The sequence below is a fragment of the Pan troglodytes genome, chromosome 4 (assembly GCF_028858775.2).
Source record: "Pan troglodytes isolate AG18354 chromosome 4, NHGRI_mPanTro3-v2.0_pri, whole genome shotgun sequence".
Lineage (NCBI taxonomy): Eukaryota > Metazoa > Chordata > Mammalia > Primates > Hominidae > Pan > Pan troglodytes.
The window spans coordinates 177,975,035-177,992,580 of NC_072402.2; the positions used below are offsets into that span (position 1 = coordinate 177,975,035).

Here is a 17,546-nt window from a genome sequence, read left to right on the forward strand (position 1 = left end):
CCTGTAATCCCAGCTACTTGGGAGGCTGAGGCAGGAGAATTGCTTGAACCCAGGCAGCAGAGGTTGCAGTGAGCTGAGATTGCACCACTGCACTCCAGCCTGGGCGACAGAGCAAAATTCCGTCTAAAATAAATAAATAATAATAATAATAAAAAAAAACAAAAAAGGCTGGGCACGGTGGCTCACGCCTGTAATCCCAGTACTTTAGGAGGCCGAGGTAGGCGGATCACGAGGTCAGGAGATCAAGACCATCCTGGCTAACACGGTCAAACCTCTCTACTAAAAATACAAAAAATTAGCCGGGCATGGTGGCGGGCGCTGTAGTCCGAGCTACTTGGAAGGCTGAGGCAGGAGAATGGCGTGAACCCGGAAGGCAGAGCTTGCAGTGAGCCGAGACTATGCCACTGCACTCCAGCCTGGGAAACACAGCGAGACTCTATCTCAAAAAAAAAAAAATCCTGTCCTAGGTCAGCCTCCTGCTCTCCGGCCAATACGTCATATCCCATAATAAGCAGCAGGGCAACTCAAAATGTTTTTCTCCCAGGGGAGTATCAGTGATTAATCTTTCAGCAGGCGTTGGCATCTTGGGGCATCTCCCTGGAACTCCACCCTGGCCAGGCACTGCAGCCAGACCCACCCTTCAGCCGCTCAGGCCCAAGCTCGGTGGTGCCCCAGCGCCCCCTGCCTCTCACACCACACACCCGACCATCAGAAACTCCCAGGGGGAGTACAATCAATACAATGCAGACTGTCTAAACAGCCTAGAGCTTTGTTTGGTTCTGTTTTCCCCCCGATTGACAATCGGACCCACTGGTTTAAATGTAGAGGTTAATTCATCTGAAACGGTGTCTAGTAGTTGAAGAAAGACATACAGAGCATATTATTTGAAATGTGCTTAACATGCTGTTTAAAAACAAATTTGTCCTGTTTCTAGGCCTTTTAGACACCGGTATTAAGCCTTAAGTCAAACAGCCCTAAAGGCTGCCTGTATCTGGACTTCTCGTCACAGGAGTCAGTAAGGGCGCCGGGTTTGTTATTCAAGGTCAGCGCATGGTAATCTATCAGTTCAAATGCTTGTCTCTGGGGAGTGTGGCTGGAATAGGGATAGGGATGAGATATTCACTTCCTTTTTCATGCCTTTCTGCTTTTTAAGTTTTACCATTTTATTTTATTTTATTTTATTTGTTAATTTTTTTAGACGGAGTCTCACTCTGTCGTCCAGGCTAGGGTGCAGTGGCGCGATCTCGGCTCACTGCAACCTATGCCTCCCAGGTTCAAGCAATTCTCCTGCCTCAGCCTCCCGAGTAGCTGGGACTACAGGCGCCTGCCACCATGCCTGGCTAATTTTTGTATTTTTAGTAGAGACGGGGTTTCATCATGTTGCCCTCGAACTCCTGATCTCAGGTGATCCGCCTGCCCCAGCCTCCCAAAGTGGGCGGATTCCAATGCATTCCAGCCTGGGTGGAAAGTAAGACCCCATCTCTTAAAAAAACCAAAAAGCATCAGTATAGTTTTGATGTTGTGCTAAAGAATAAGGAAAAAGAAGTTAAAAGAGAGACAGAAAACAAAACGCAAAACCAGAAACAAAACCAAATGAGCTGCCTTTTCCCCTTCCCAGCAATTCTCTAAGGTAAGTCTTTGGGGAGTGCATCTGAACTCTGCATGGGAAGCTCCGTCTCCTGCATTCTGAGGCCTCGAGGCACCTTCTTGACTCCACATACTGAGTGTGAGGCCAGGAAGAGACAGGTGCCGAAGGAATCAGCTGGCAGGAGGCCTGCTGCATGAAGGTGGAGGCTTGATAGAACGTGGACCTCAGGCCTCTGCCTCTTTCTTCCTTGCTGCTTCTATTCCTCTTTCTTCCAGCAACGGCATCCCTGATTTTCCTCTGACTACTCCACACTAATTTTTTTTTTTTTTTTTGGAGACAGAGTTTCACTCTTGTTGCCCAGGCTGGAGTGCAATGGTGTGATCTTGGCTCACTGCAACCTCTGCCTCCCAGTTTCAATGATTCTCCTGCTTCAGCCTCCCAAGTAGCTGAGATTACAAGCATGCGCTACCACGCCTGGCTAATTTTTTGTATTTTTAGTAGAGACAGGGTTTTACCATGTGGGCAAGGCTGGTCTCGAACTCCTGGCGCCAAGTGATCCATCCGCCACAGCCTCCCAAAGTGCTGGGATTACAGGCATGAGCTCCCGCACCCGGCCCCCATCAACTCTTTCCATATATGCTTGAGTGCAGCTGAAGACGATCTGCCTCCACAAGTAGGGCATGTGACTTCTTCCTGACTGGTGTATGACACACGCCAGAACATGGTGTTTGATTCAGAGATGGAAATGAGTCAGGCCTAGGACCTCTGTTCGACCATTTTGGGGACGTTCTCTTTCCTGCCAGGCTTGAATCTTGAAGGAGCTGGTATCCCCTTTTCTTGAATGTGGCACCTGATGATAAAGTCACCATGGAGGTGAGTAACCAAGTGGCATTAGCTCCCAGATCAAGCCACACCTGCAGCTAGTGGACTCTTCCTGGTCTTTCTTTTTTTTTGAGATGGAGTCTCGCTTTGTCGCCCAGGCTGGAGTGCGGTGGTGCGATCTCGGCTCACTGCAAGCTCTGCCTCCCGGGTTCACACCATTCTCCTGCCTCAGCCTCCCGAGTGGCTGGGACTACAGGCACCCGCCACCACACCCAGCTATTTTTTTTTTGTATTTTCAGTAGAGACGGGGTTTCACTGTATTAGCCAGGATGGTCTCCATCTCCTGACCTCATGATCCGCCTGCCTTGGCCTCCCAAAGTGCTGGGATTACAGGCTTGAACCACCGTGCCTGGCCATCTTCTTGGTCTTTTAATGCTACCTGAGCCAACTAATTCCTTTGTCCCCCTCTTAAAGCTGTTTGAGTTAGGTTTTCAGCCAATTGCAGGCTAATACAATGGGCTCAGGGACAAAGGATAATAGGGGTAAGATATGATTGGGATCTGAAACTTCATCTACGATACCAGGCCCTATCTAAGGAGAACTGTGGACTGCAAGCCTCAAGTCCAGAGAAAGGGAGACAGATGTCCAGGGTGTGTCCATGTCTCTGGCACTGCATGGCAGTGGGAAATTTTTGTCACCAGCGCTGGTCTTTGGCCACCAAGCCTGCAGCCCTAGAGAGGAGGTGTCAGACTGTTAAGAGCTGAATGGCTCCACAGGTCTGTATTTCAGACTCACCAAACAACCTCCGAATGGCTTTGCTTCCCTCTAGAATGTGCTTTCCTACTAGAAGCGGGTTTGTCACACGGCTGTTCAAATTTTTCTTGCAAATAAACCTTGGGACCTGCTTCATTCATCAGTCTCCTGCGAATTTTGGTTCTTGTGGTCAGTCTGTAATCGACACTGCATATCTCTGGGGCCCCTGGCAAATCCAGTTGCTGGACCCATACAGTAATGGTCCACATTTGTCTTCATTCGTTTTCTTTTGCCTATAACAGAGTATCTTAAACTGGGTAATTTATATGGAAAAGGAATTTATTTCTTACAGTTCTGCAGGCTGAGAAGTCCAAAGTCAAGGGGCCACATCTGGTGGGGACTTCCTGCTGGTGGGGACTCCCTGCAGTCCCAAAGCAGCACAAGGCATCAGATGGCAACGGGGATGGGTGTGCGAAGGTGCTAGCTCAGGTCTGTCTTCCTCTTCCTACAAAGCCACCAGTTCCTCTCCCATGATAACCCATTAATTAATCCATGAATGAATTCATTCATGTGGGCTGAATTTTACCTCAGTTAAAGAAAATAGGGTAACCTAGCCTTGAGAACATTGTCAGAGAAGCTTTGAGGAATTATTTACCTTCATATATACATACTGTGAAATTCAAATACTTATTTCCCTTAGACTCTTATTCATGTATGTGTAAGAGACAGAGAGAAACAGAGTCAGAGACAGAGTTTTAGTTGACTTGAAAAAAGGAAACAGACTTTTATACACTGTTGGTGGAAATATAAACTGGTACAGACTTTTCAAAGAGCCATTTGGCAATATCTACCAAAACCCGCTCATTTTTTGTATTTTTTGTAGAGATGGGGTTTTGCTATGTTGCTCAGGCTGGTCTCAACCTCCTGAGCTCAAGCGATCTGCCAGCCTGGGAGAGTCCTCATGGCCCAATCACCTCTTAAAGACCCCACCTCTCAAAACTGGGCCATCCCCTGAAACCATTCTGCCCTCTAGGCCCTCTAGGCCTCAGAGCCTGTGACAGCAAGTGTAGCCTCAAAGACCACCAAAATGCTCTAGAGGTCTTTCTTCTATTTTTTTTTTTTTTTTTTTTTTTTTTTTGAGGTGGAGTTTTGCTCTTGTTGCCCAGGCTGGAGTACAACGGCATGATCTCGGCTCGCTGCAACCTCCACCTCCCAGGTTCAAGCAATTCTCCTGCCTCAGCCTCCCAAGTAGCTGGGATTACAGGCGACTGCCAACACGCCCGGCTAATTTTTTGTATTTTTAGTAGAGATGGGGTTGGTTTCAGCATGTTGGCCAGGCTGGTCGCGAACTCCTGACCTCAGGTGATCCACCCCGCCTCGTCCTCCCAAAGTGCTGGGATTACAGGTGTGAGCCACCGTGAGTGACCAGCTCCATGCTCTTTGATGATCCTTTTTCTCTGTACTAATCTTGGTGAAAGACCACTGGGCCACCCTTGGTTTCTGCTTTTGAACACGCTTTTTCACTCTACATGGCCAGGCTGAGTTTTGCAAATTTGTCTGCTTTGTTTCTCTTTTGATTGTTAATTCTGTCTTCATGAGTGCTGGAGGAGACAAATATTCAAACCACAGCAACATTCTCCATCAGTCCCAGGTTGGAATTCCAATGCCCCAGTCATGTTTGAGTGACAGACACCACGGCAACATCAACAATCATGGCCATCACCTGGGTGTCCATTTTCATTACTGAACCACCCATCTGAGGCCACCCTCTCAGAGTTAACAGGAATCCCGGACAGAAATATAGTTATAATTAAGCATTAATCAGGCGGCACTTAGGCCCACTTCCTTGTAACAGAAAGTCATGTAGCTCCAGACACTGACCATTATGCACCCCCGCTGTTACTACAGATGGGATTTCTGACGTTAGGGTCCTAAGGCTTTTGTTTAAAAATCACTTAAGCAGCCCGGCACAGTGGCTCACGCCTGTAATACTAGCACTTTGGGAGGCCGAGGAGGGCAGATTGCTTGAGGGCAGGAGCTGGAGACCAGCCTGGGTAACAAGGTGAAACCCCATCTCAACAACAATTAACTGGGTGTGGTGTATGCCTGCAGTCCCAGCCTCTCCGGAGGCTGAGGTGGGAGGATCACCTGAGCCCAAGGAGGTTGAGACTGCAGTGAGCCGTGATCATGCCACTGCACTCCAGCCCGGGTGACAGAGTGAGAACCTGTCTCAAAAATACAGTAACATAAATAAATATAGGCCGGGTACAGTGGCTCACACCTGTAATCCCAGCATTTTGGGAGGCCGAGGCGGGTGAATCACGAGGTCAGGAGTTCAAGACCAGCCTGGCCAACGTGGTGAAACCCCGTCTCTACTAAAAATACAAAAATTAGCTGGGTGTGGTGGTGTGCCTCTGTAATCCCAGCTACTCGGGAAACTGAGGCAGGAGAATTGCTTGAATCTGGGAGGTGGAGCTTGCAACAAGCCGAGATTGTGCCACTGCGCTCCAGCCTGGGCAACAGAGCAAGACTCTGTCTCAGGGAAAAAAATAAAAAAACAAAAATAAGTAAATAAATATAAAAGAAGTGCTCAAGCAGATCCTGAACTCCAGTCGAACAGGTGACGCCAACCAGTTTGATGACCCCCAACCCTTGCCCAAAGGAACCAATCAGCATGAGAATCAGCACGGCTTCATCCTGCTCTCCTTGACAAACCAGCAATCTCCATTCTTCAGCCCACTCCAAAACCCTTGAAAATCCTAGCCCCAAACTCATCAGGGAGGCAGATTTGGTTTCTTCTTGTCTCCACATCCCGTGGCCCTAGGATTCAAACCTCCTCTGCTGCAGCCTGGTGTCTTGGCGCATTGACTTGCTGTGCACATCAGATGATGACCCTATTCTGGTGACGCGTCCCTCTGTGCAACGCATTTACTGGTCAAATTAGAATTATTTTGGTTGTAAGCTACAGAAGCCAAACTCAAACTTAAGCGAAAAAAAAAAAGTATTGGTTTGTATACCTGGAATAGGTTCTGGTATAGGTCATGAGCTAAAGGAAAAAACTACTGAAACAAGTTGTCAGGCCCTTGCTCTGAGACTCCACATCTTCACCACTGTCTCATCTCTCCATGTGGTGGGGAAGATGGCACTGGCTGCCACCAATTCATGCTGTCCTCGCTTAGCACGTATCAATCCCAGACTGGTCCTGCTTTGGTACTGCCTGACTGCAGTAGAAACAAGGCCCAGGCCAGGCCAGTGAGAGCCTGCCCTGGGTCTTTGGCTGGAATCATTAGGAAAGAAGCACCTTCTCTAAGCGGAGAAGCTGGTAGAATCTAAGCCTGCAGGTGTTGGTGGCATCTTTCCTGCTTGTGAGGCCCGCAGAGAGAACAGGATGGAGGGTGGGAGGTGAGATCGATTCTTGATGCCACCTTACAATGCCTGAATGGTTCAGCATTCCCTCTTTCAATTCAATTCCCTCCTTCTTGCAAAGAAATACTGAGTTGTGAGTTTTATAACTTGCAATGGGAGGTCTGGCCTAACATGAGGGGCACTTTGATCTGGATCTGAAAGGGTGAGTAGGTATTTTGCGGGGTTCTCCTCGGATATGCAGAAAGAAAAGGGCATGCACAGCAGAGCCACTATCGTACCCTCCTGGTGGCAGCAAGTCTCCCCAGAGGGCTCCAATTAGTCCACCCCGCCCTGTATGCACGCGCAGCTCCTCCACAGCTTATGTCCTCTCCTCTTGAATCTGGCTTGGGCTTGTGCCTGCTTTAATTCATAGAATATTGAGGAAGTGGCCTTCTTCAGAAGGCCTGGCAGCTTCGCTTTCCTCTTGGAGCCCCTGGTTGTCATGTAAGAAGTGCAGGATCACCTCCTGCTGGAGAAAGGGGCCACACACAAAGGCTGAAGGATGAGACACTGCAGGGGGAGGCCTCGTTAGGGGGCACCGAGGTGCCAGACATTCAACACCCAGCTGCCACCTTTGGTGTAGGCATGAGGCCCCAAGGGTGAACATCAGAATCAGGAGACACAGTAAAACTGTTGCTTTATGCTACCAAGATCTGGTGCAACAAGACCTCCCCTCCTCCATACAGTCGTGCCAGTCACAAGGGAATTGCTCCCTGTGTTTTTTGTTTTGTTTTGTTTGAGTTTTTTTTTTTTTGAGACAGTCTTGCTCTGTTGCCCAGGCTGGAGTGCCATGGCGCAACCTTAGCTCACTGCAACCTCTGCCTCCTGGATTCAAGCGATTCTCATGCCTCAGCCTCCTAAGTAGCTGGGATTACAGGTGCCCGCCACCGCACCCAGCTAATGTTTTTTTTTTTTTTTTTTTTTTGTATTTTTGGTAGAGACGGGGTTTTGCCATGTTGGCCAGGCTGGTCTCGAACTCCTGGCCTCAAGTCATCTGCCCGCCTCGGCCTCCCAAAGTGCTGGGATTACAGGCGTTGAGTCCCCGCACCGGGCTGAGAGTAGCTGCCTCTGGCCAAATTACAAAAAGGCACCCAGGCTGGAGCACAGATGGCCAGGGCACTCACACAGGGAGGAGAGGCCCTGCAGGGTGTCTGTCCCATTGGCCCCTCAGCCTGGGATACTCTGTACAGCACAGGGCCGCACAACTCCCTGCTGTACAGGAGGAGGTTGTACAGGGATGGCCACAGGCAGCTTACTGGTCTACATGTGTTCTTCCTGACTCCTAAACTTCTGCACTGCTCTGTCTTTGCCCAGTGTCCTATGGCGCTAGAGGCCTGGGCTGTCACTACTGATGTCATGGCAGTGCCAAGCGATGACCATCCCAAGGCCGTGCTGGGGAGAGGGGGATCATCTTCACCTCTGAACAGCTTTTGTCCCTCATCCTTTCCTTGCCCTTCCAGCCAGGTCTCCTCCACCCCAGGCAACAGCAACCCATTTCCCACATCCCCAGCTCTCAACAGCCTTCACTGAAGCAGAAGCCTTGGTTTGTTGCTACTGTTAGTTCCTGGAACCTGTCTCACTCTCATTTCTTCAGGGTTGATTTTCCAGGAAGCAGTTAGCAGCCTATCCTAGTCTGCCACATAGGTGGGCAGGCAGCTTTCCTTTTCCTTCACGCCTTCAACATATACCTCAAATTTTTTTTTTTTTTTGAGACACGGTTTCACTCTTGCTGCCCAGGCCTGAGTGCAATGGTGCGATCTCGGCTTACTACAACCTCCGCCTCCCAGGTTCAAATGATTCTCCTGCCTGCCTCAGCCTCCCGAGTAGCTGGGATTACAGGTGCAAGCCACCAGACCTGGCTAATTTTTTGTACTTTTAGTAGGGACGAAGTTTCGCCATGTTGGTCAGGCTGTTTTCCAACTCCGGACCTCAGGTGATCTGCCCCCCTCGGCCTCCCAAAGTGCTGGGATTACAGGCGTGAGCCACCGCGCCCGACCAATATACCTCCAATATTAAGTCTGTTGGGTGTTATTCTTGCCCCTAGACTGTGAGCTTACTCAGGGCTGGGTGGGGTCTGATTCATCTCTGTGCCCTGACCATCAGTCAACTAATATTTCCTGATGTAAGCATCATGAATCAGCCCAGTCATTTCTCTGCTCACCTTCAAACACCAGAGTTTGCCCTGAACACCTTTTGATCTTGGAGCACAGCAGCTGCTGTCCGTTACCCAGGCTAGGACCCCAGCACCAAAACTGTCCATTAATGTAATGGAATGAATTACCATTAATAGGCTGAAGTGGTATGTTAACTTACTCTTTTTTGTATAATTGAGGAAGGAATAATATTCGACTGTTCACGATTGAATGTCTTGTCTTTAGGCAGATCAAGATACTGGCTCCGGTTAAATACTGTGTTTCGACGTGATTGACAGGCGAAGGCTTAAGGAAAAGGAAGAGGAGAAAAAAAGGGGAGGACGATCAAGGAAAAGAGGAGATAAAAGTGGACAACCCGGCCGGGCGCGGTGGCTCACGCCTGTAATCCCGGCACTTTGGGAGGCCGAGGCGGGCGGATCACGAGATCAGAAGATCGAGACCATCCTGGCTAACACGGTGAAACCCCGTCTCTACTAAAAATACAAAAAATTAGCCGGGCGTGGTGGCGGGCGCCTGTAGTCCCAGCTACTCGGGAGGCTAAGGCAGGAGAATGGCGTGAACCCGGGAGGCGGAGCTTGCAGTGAGCCGAGATCATGTCACTGCACTCCAGCCTGAGCGACAGAGCGAGACTCCGTCTCAAAAAACAAAAAAAAAGTGGACAACCTGGGGCGGAAAAAGAAGTAGATGAAAAACGGAGGAGCGCTAAGGAGAGGAGAAAACAGAAGTGCCAAGGCAGGAAAGGAGCGAGGAGAGCGGGAACAGAAGGAGACGAAGGCTGGATGGAGAGGAAGGGACGGAGGGCGGCAGGCAGGGAGGCAGGGCCCGCAGCGCGCCGGGCCGGGCCACCGCTCTCCAGCGCGGGGGTAAGGGGGCGGGGCCTGGGCAGCTGCGTGCCGGGAGCGACCCCCGCACCGAAGGGCGGATGGTTGTGCCCGGCGACGGCGCCCAATGAGCGGCCAGGATGTTGGAGCGCCGGCGGCGGTCCGGGCGCTCGCTGGCTGAGGGACGGCGGCCGCCGCCATGATGCTTGTTTGCTTTCAATGAAAACGAGGGGGGCGCGGAGGAGGAGGCGTCGGCGTCGGTGGCGGCGGCGACGGCGGCGCGGAAGCGAAGGCAGCGGCGGGCGCAGCGAGGAGGGCGAGGCCGGGGGCCGAGAGGGCGGGAGGGCGTAGTGGCGGCCCGTCGGGGCGGCTGAGGCGGGCAGCTGAAGCAGTGGCTCTCGGAGGGGGAACAAAGAGCAGCGACTAAGGCGGCAGAGGAGCGGCGGCGGTGGCGGCGCTGCAGCAGCGGGCGGGACTGGTATGGTGGTTCCACAGGTCAGACCCCGCTGCACTCACAGGGAGGAGGAGGCGGCAGCGGCGGAGGAAGGCGGCGCACCCCGAGAGGTGAGCGAGGCAGGCCGGAGGCCCGGTCGGGGCGCCGCTCCTCTCTCCGGCCGCGCACGGACCGCCCCCCGTCGGCCGGGCTCGGTCGCGGGCAACTTTAGTTTCGTGGGCAGCGGTCCCGCCGCTCCGCAAGCTGGCGGCTGTTGGGGGCCCCTTCGACGCGCCGCGATCACGCCCCGCCCCGGGCCGCGCCCCCGGGCCGAGTCCCTGGGAGGGGGGCGTTGATTGACGGCGGCGGCGGCGGCGCGCAGAGGGGAGAGGGTCGGCGCTGGGCTCCCGGATCCCGGCCGCTCCCGGCTGCCGTCGTCGGAGGAGGCGAGTCCGTGTCCCGGGACTCGTGGCCAAGATGGGTGGCAACTTTTGAGAAGCGACTCAGTGGGTGGCGCGCTGTGTGGAGTGTGGAACTTCGCGCTCCGTGGCCACAATTACTGTCGAGCGGGAAACCAACTGCTTACCCCCTCCCCTAAAATGTTTTTAAAATTCAGTTTAACGCAGATTTTGAGGGAGAGGACGGGGTGGATTACAGGTTGAAGAAGCACTTGGCATGCAATGAGGATGCTTATTTTATAGTATTGCGAAGGATTCGGAGATTGTACTGGTTTCTACAAGCAGTTTTCTCTGGTAACCCAAATTGCATCCCTCCTTTTTGTTTTTCAGCACTAATCGCTATTTTCTTTGGAAACTTTCTTTGATTCTTTACCTCCTTCTTTCCCCGAAGAGCCTGCTAACCAACACCTGTAGCCTTCTGTTTTTAACTGTTGTTGCCATTGACAGCATTGTGAATGGTCATCTCGCTTGAGCTCTTTGGATTGGTTGTTACTGTGTAAGCTGATGTGTTTTAGATAATCTGCTTCAATCTGAGTTCCCATACTTACCTGTTTTCCAGGTGGATTGTGTCATTGTTAGTGCTGAATCTTCTTGCCTACTTGTATCTGGGAATTTAACTTTGAAGAGGAAGAGAGTGAATATGAATAACTGAAAAATAAAATGGTGTGTAGTAGCACTTTGTATTTTTTACAATATACTAGAATTTACTACTCTAGAACAGATTAGTAGGCTGTAGGAGTGGACGTGGGCCATTGATCAAAAGGGTTTAAAGGCTTTTTTGGGGAATTGCTGTTAAGACATTTATCACAGTCTTTATTTAATTTATTTATTGTTTTTGAGACAGGATATCACTCTGTCACCCAGGCTGGAGTGCAGTGGCACAGTTCTCGGCTCCCTGCAGCCTTCGCCTCCTGGGTTCAAGTGATCCTTTTGCCTCACCCTCCTGACTAGCTGGGACTACCGGCAGACACCACCACGGCTGATTTTTTAATGTTTTGTAGAGTCTTGCTCTGTTGCCCAGGCTGGTCTCCGACTCCAGGGCTCAAGCGATCTTCCTTCCTTGGCCTCCCAAAGTGCTGCAATTACAGGCATGAGCCAACATGCCTGGCCATCACAGTGTTTAGAATGTGATGACTTTTAGAGTAAAATTTAGAAGAAAAATTGCTTAATATCTTTAGACCTGTGATCTACTCCAGGTGTTTTGCTTTAAACAAAATACGTGAACAGCTGCTAATGAGAAGACAGACCTTTCTAGGTGGAGGTGACTTGCCCATGGTACTGTAATGAGGAGGGGTTTGTGTGCGTGTGAGAGCGCGTGAGTGTGCGACCTAATCGCTAGAGGTTTGTTCTTTTGGGAGGAGGGAGGGTATGTTAATGGTTGGAAGTTATTTCAGGTCACTTCTCAGTCGATGAACGAGATGCTGAACGAAATGATCAAAAAAGATGATGCAATTGCCAGGCATGGTGGCTCACCGTGTAATCCCAGCGCTTTGGGAGGTTGAGGAAGGAGGATGGCTTGAGCCCAGGTGTTTGAGACCAGCAAAACCCTGTCTCAGAAAAATGTAAAGTAACATATATAAAGTCTGTGATAACTGTCACAACGTAGTGAGACCTTGTCTTGATCACTTTATAAAAACGGTGACGAAAGACAGATTTTCTTGTGAGACTGAAGATTTTCTCTGAAAGTCAATCATTAGGTAATTTCCATAGTGTCTTGATAGTGGTGATGCAGCCCAAGTGGCTCCTCTTGAATGCCTGTTCAATTTGTAGGTATTTTCAGGTTGCTTAAATGTTGTTGGCAAAGTAAAACTACAATTATTGGGAAATTTCAAACTTTTGAGCAGACATAAAGTTGGTTTATAGAACTTGGTCCTAACTACAAATGTGTAAAGGCATTGTAGGAATTTGCCCACTGTACATGTAGTTTAAAAGTATGCATTTTATGCCAGGCGCGGTGACTCACGCCTGTAATCCCAGCACTTTCGGAGGCCGAGATGGGTGGATCACCTGAGGTCAGGAGTTCGAGGCAAGCCTGGCCAATATGATGAAACCCTGTCTCTACTAAAAATACAAAATTAGCCAGGTGTGGTGGCGCATGCCTGTAATCCCAGCTATTCAGTAGGCTGAGGTGGGAGAATGGCTTGAACCTGGGAGGCAGAGATTGCAGTGAGCCAGGATCACGCCACTGCACTTCACCCTGGGCAACGAGTGAAACTCCGTCTCAAAGAAAAAAAAAAAAAGTATGCATTTTGGTGAATGCTTAGACATTCCAGTACCTATATTTGCCTTCTTATATTCTTTAAATGATAAACCTTTTTCATAGTGCAACAGAAAAGGATAATACATGTAAGACATATTGGAATAAATGGTTAAGGCAGCTCACAGCTGTATTCTTTGGGCCGTTAGGGGTGAGGGATCGGTATGTTCAGCACCTTTAGAACCCATTCCCATATGCAAGGTCCACTGGCTTGGGAAGCTCTGCTTGAAAGCATTTATTACTTTGGAAAAGTCCTAATAGGCTCAGCTAAAAATGTATGTTTTACTGGGAAAACCAAAGACTTGGCTATGTAGATATCTTTATAGCCATTACTCATACAGTCATTTTATAACAAAAGTGTGATTAATAAAACGCTGTGTATGTGAAATTAAGAATTGCTGAGACTGGGCGCGGTGGCTCATGCCTTTAATCCCAGCACTTTGGGAGGCCAAGGCGGGCGGATCACCTGAGGTTAGGAGTTCGAGACCAGCCTGACCAAGATGGAGAAACCCTGTCTCTACTAAAAATACAAAATTAGCCAGGCGCAGTGGCACATGCCTGTAATCCCAGCTACTCGGGAGACTGAGGCAGGAGAATCACTTGAACCTGGGAGGCAGAGCCTGCAGTGAGCCGAGAGCACGCCATTGCACTCCAGCCTGGGCAAAAAGAGTGAAACTCCATCTCAAAAAAAAAAAAAAAAATGCTGAGTAAACTGTAAACATATACTGTATGCATAGCTGGGGTGCATTAGAGTATAATGGAATGTACTGTATTTTGGTACTTGAATAAGTAATTAGCGAGGTGGGGGGTTATTTGATCCAAGATGAGGACTCATTTAGGCTGTCTCCACTTCAGTCTTCTCTGGCCTTCACCTCTCCTTCATCCATTTATATTTTCTTGGTAACTTCAGTTACACGTTAAGGTATGTACTGGCCATAGTGTTTTAACACTGAGAATTCAAAGACAAATAATACTCCGATTTTGCCTTCTCGTAGTGTATAGGCTTCATAGGTGCACAGAGTGCTGTGGGAGAACACAATAGAGAATGATTAAACTTGTGGAGGGTGTGGGGGCAGTTTACGGAAAATAACACTGAATAGGAATTTGCCAAACTGGGGAGAGGGAGTCATGTCAAACAGAAGGAAGTGTGGGTGCACTGAGGTGTCAAGTGTTAGGGTAAGGCTAGTGATAAGGTGTTACTGGAACAGTGGGAATGACTCGAGATGAGCCTGCAAAGGTGTGTCTGGTCTAGATTTTGAAGGACCAGGCTTGCTAAGCTAAAAGGGAAGTGTATAGCTTTATCTGACAGCAGAAGAGAGAGCCAAAATATTGTTAGCAGAGGAGCAAGGCGATTTAGAGGTCACTTTGGCATCCCTGTGGAGAATAGAGTGGAGGCCCTACAAGTGTATATTTGAGATAGTATGGAGTTAGTGACTTTGAATCTGTTTTCTTCTTTTTTTCTGAGATGAAGGCTCGCTTGGAGTGCGGTGGCGTGATCTCGGCCCACTGCAACCTCCGCCTCCTGGATTCCAGCCATTCTCCTGCTTCAGCCTCCCGAGTAGCTGGGATTACGGGCTCCTGCCACCACGCCGACTAATTTTTTTGTATTTTTAGTAAAGGCAGGGTTTCACCATGTTGGCCAGGCTGGCTTTAAACTCCTGACCTCAAGTGATCTGCCCACCTTGGCCTCCCAAAGTGCTGGGATTACAGGCGTGAGCCACCATGCCTGGCCTGGATCTATTTTTAACTTGGATATGGTGTCTTCTGAGTCTGTGGTCCCTTAAGGGACTTTAGGGCTATGCCCAGTTGCTCTATAATACAGGGTCATTTAAAATCAAAATGTCAGTATGTTTTGGAAGAAGTTAAAAGCAGTCAAAACAATGAAAGTTATAAAATGTTACTCATGAAAGTTCAGGTGTTGAGAATACTTGTCTTCTGAGTTAGGCTTAGGCAGGCTATAGACCTTAAGCTGGAAAATTCAACCCTATGTCCACTTGAAATCAAAGCCACCAAGCTTAAAAAGTTACCAGTATCCTGATGGTTTGCTAGGATATGGGTTGTAAACATTTTGTGAAATTTTGGGGGGAAGGCAGTTTTCTCTCTAGTAAATTATTGGAATTGGAATAGTGAGACTAGCTTAAGGTCTAAGAAGTTCTCATACAACTGTTAATTTATACAGTCAGTTCTGCTGTAAAGCAACATACAGGTTCCTAAAAATCACTGCTTTGCAGAATCGTGCAGTAGAAATGACTTACAAATGGGGTTGGGGTACAACACTCTAAAGCTTTATCAGTGACACATTTAAAAAAGGAACCTGGTAAAAATGATAGAACAGTTTTACACATTGAATGGTTAAGAAATATATAGATACTGTAATAAATGTGGCATTTTCTTTGAAAAAGCCCTGGTTTGCTTGTGGAAAGGGATGTCAGAAAGGTTGCTGCTGGTGAGTTACTGTGAAGTGGTAGAAGAATTACCTATAATCAGATGGAAGGTTGTAACACGAGAAGCAAATAGGTGTGGCTCTTAACCCATAGTAAACTGACTTAGCTGGTGGGTGTTTGAAGTGTGTTTCATGTATTTCTACACAGTTCAGTTCGGCTGGGTGCAAGCTTTCTCCCTTCATCTAGTGTTTATGTGACAGAATAGCACATAAATAAACAGGAAATATGGATTGTGCTCAAATTGTTCTCTAATTTGTGTATCAATCACAGTGGAACAAATTCACCTTTTCTTTTCTTTTTTTTCCCCCCTTTTTCTTTCTTTTGCTTTTCCTTTTCCTTTTCTTTCTTGACAGGGTCTCACTCTGTATCACCCAGGCTGGAGTGATGATGACTTGCTGCAGCCTTGACCTCCCAGGTTCACCCGAGCCTCCTGAGTACCTGGTATCACAGATGTGTGCCACCACACCTGGCTGATTTTTCTTATTTTTAGTAGAGATGAGGTCTCTCTACGTTGCCCGGTTTGGTCTCACACTCCTGGGCTCAAGCAGTCCTCCTGCCTCGGCCTCCCAAAGTGCTAGGTTTATAGCTGTGAGCCACTGCACCTGGCCAAATTCACGTTTTCTTTTTCTTTTCTTTTCTTTTCTTTTTTTTTTTTTGAGATGGAGTCTCACTCTGTTGCCCAGGCTAGAGTGCAGTGGCTCCATCTAGGCTCACTGCAGGCTCCGCCTCCCGGGTTCACGCCATTCTCTTCAGCCTCCTGAGTAGCTGGGACTACAGGCACCTGCCATCGTGCCTGGCTAATTCAAATGCACGTTTTCAAAACAAGTTTTATAGTTGATTATACTTGTTTAATACTAGTTTTAAATAGTACTATAACTCAGTTTCAAAAATACTTGTTGAACAATCTATGTGTCAGGTACCATGCTACCTTTGTGGGGCTTACAGTCTTTTGTCCCAAGTAGGTTTATAGTGTTGTGGAGAAGGACAAATGAACCAATACAGTACTCATCGGGTTATACAGTAATTAAGAAAGCACAAAGCATTTTGGGCATGCTAAGGAAGGAGAAAGTCATTCTGCTTGGAAAACCCAGGGAGTCATCTCAGAGGTCTTTAAGCTGGATTTTAAAGGATGGATAGGGATTTGTTAGGTTGAGTAGGACAGGGAGAAGGAACAGCATATTGGGAACAACATGGGCTGTGGAGCATAAGACACAGGGATGAGAGGGACAGGGAGAGTGGTCAGAAACAGCTTGTGAATAGTTGTAGGGTTTTTCTTAAAGTGTTGAGATTTCCTGTATATGATAGAAATCCAGTGAGAGTTTAGGTGGATATGGGTGAGCAAGTGGTTCATGTAACATACTTTTTTAGGAGGCACATAATGAAAATGTAGAAGCTGGATTAAAGGAGTTAGAGTTCATTTACGTCCTGTGAGAGCTCAAGTACATCAGCATAGGGGATAGAAAAGCACAGGATACCAGAATTAGGGACAGACTAGCCATGAGCTATAAAAATAGGAAAGAGTTGAGTATGATTCAGAACTTGTTTAGCTTAGAGCACTGTTGGTATGATTTAACTTGGGAAATAGAAGAACAGATTTGGACAAGGAAAGTAGAATAGTTTGATTTTTGATCCTGTTAAGTTTGACATACCTCCTGGATACTTAGGTGGATATGTCTAACAGATATCTGGACCAGAGAGCGGTTTGGGGTTTGATAGATTTGGTCATTGTATAGTTGGCATTGGAAGTTAGGGGATTACTCAGGAAGAGTGTGTGAACAAATGTTTTTCACCCTTTTGACAGAGGTAAGATCTCCATTTGAGACTCAGTTAAGAATTATGGACTCTGCTGAAGGGAATGAAAGTATGCATATATGCAAGTGTGAGACTTATGGACCACAAGAGGAGAGGACTAAGGGAACCCTAAGGAACAGCTAATATTTTGTTTTGGACAGCATTGAAATGGTTGAAGAGACAAGGGCAGAACAGGAGAGAGTAATGCTACAGATGCCAAGAGAGGTCATAGTGCCAAGAAAGAAGGAGTTTTCTGTAGTGATCATTGTGCCCAGGTTTAGGGTGGGATGAGATCTGGAAATGGGTTGATAGGATTTGGCAGGTGGGGGAATGAATGCAGGGAAAATTTTTATGGGACCAGAGCATATATAAGTCAGATAGTAGATTGGGCGGAGGAGCAAATGGGAGGTTAAGATGAAGAAGGTTATAGACTACTATTTGGAAAAATTTAAACTAGAAGAGAAGGAAAGAAGGGTAATAGTTTAAAGAGGAGACAGGGTCGAGAGAAGGTAGGCACCTGTGTTAGTCACCAGCTTTGTTTCCTTAAGTCCAAAACTTTGGAAATAAATTTATAATGTATATTGCGTGTATGTTTCCAAACGTTCCCCTGATCTATTGGTT

At 48.1% G+C, this 17,546-nt stretch overlaps 1 protein-coding gene and 1 long non-coding RNA gene across 15 annotated transcripts in view; one reads left to right on the top strand and one right to left on the bottom strand.

Annotated features, from left to right (window-relative positions):
- The window catches only part of LOC129144056 (uncharacterized), a 37,839-nt gene extending 28,254 nt beyond the window's left edge, over positions 1-9,585 (bottom strand). For both annotated transcript variants that reach the window (XR_008548173.2, XR_010157446.1), the window contains exon 1: positions 8,882-9,585. This is a non-coding gene — a long non-coding RNA (uncharacterized LOC129144056). The remainder of the gene's footprint in view (positions 1-8,881) is intronic.
- A 135-nt stretch (positions 9,586-9,720) lies between these two features.
- The window catches only part of CNOT6 (CCR4-NOT transcription complex subunit 6), an 84,179-nt gene continuing 76,353 nt past the window's right edge, over positions 9,721-17,546 (top strand). For 2 of the 13 annotated variants that reach the window (XM_063811742.1, XM_063811744.1), the window contains exons 1-2: positions 9,770-10,106; positions 10,993-11,096. The gene's annotated coding sequence lies outside the window, so the exon portion shown is untranslated. Of the gene's footprint in view, positions 10,107-10,992; positions 11,097-17,546 lie in introns of all 13 variants that reach the window. The other 11 variants (XM_001155177.8, XM_016954466.4, XM_063811743.1 and 8 more) reach the window with 8 other exon arrangements.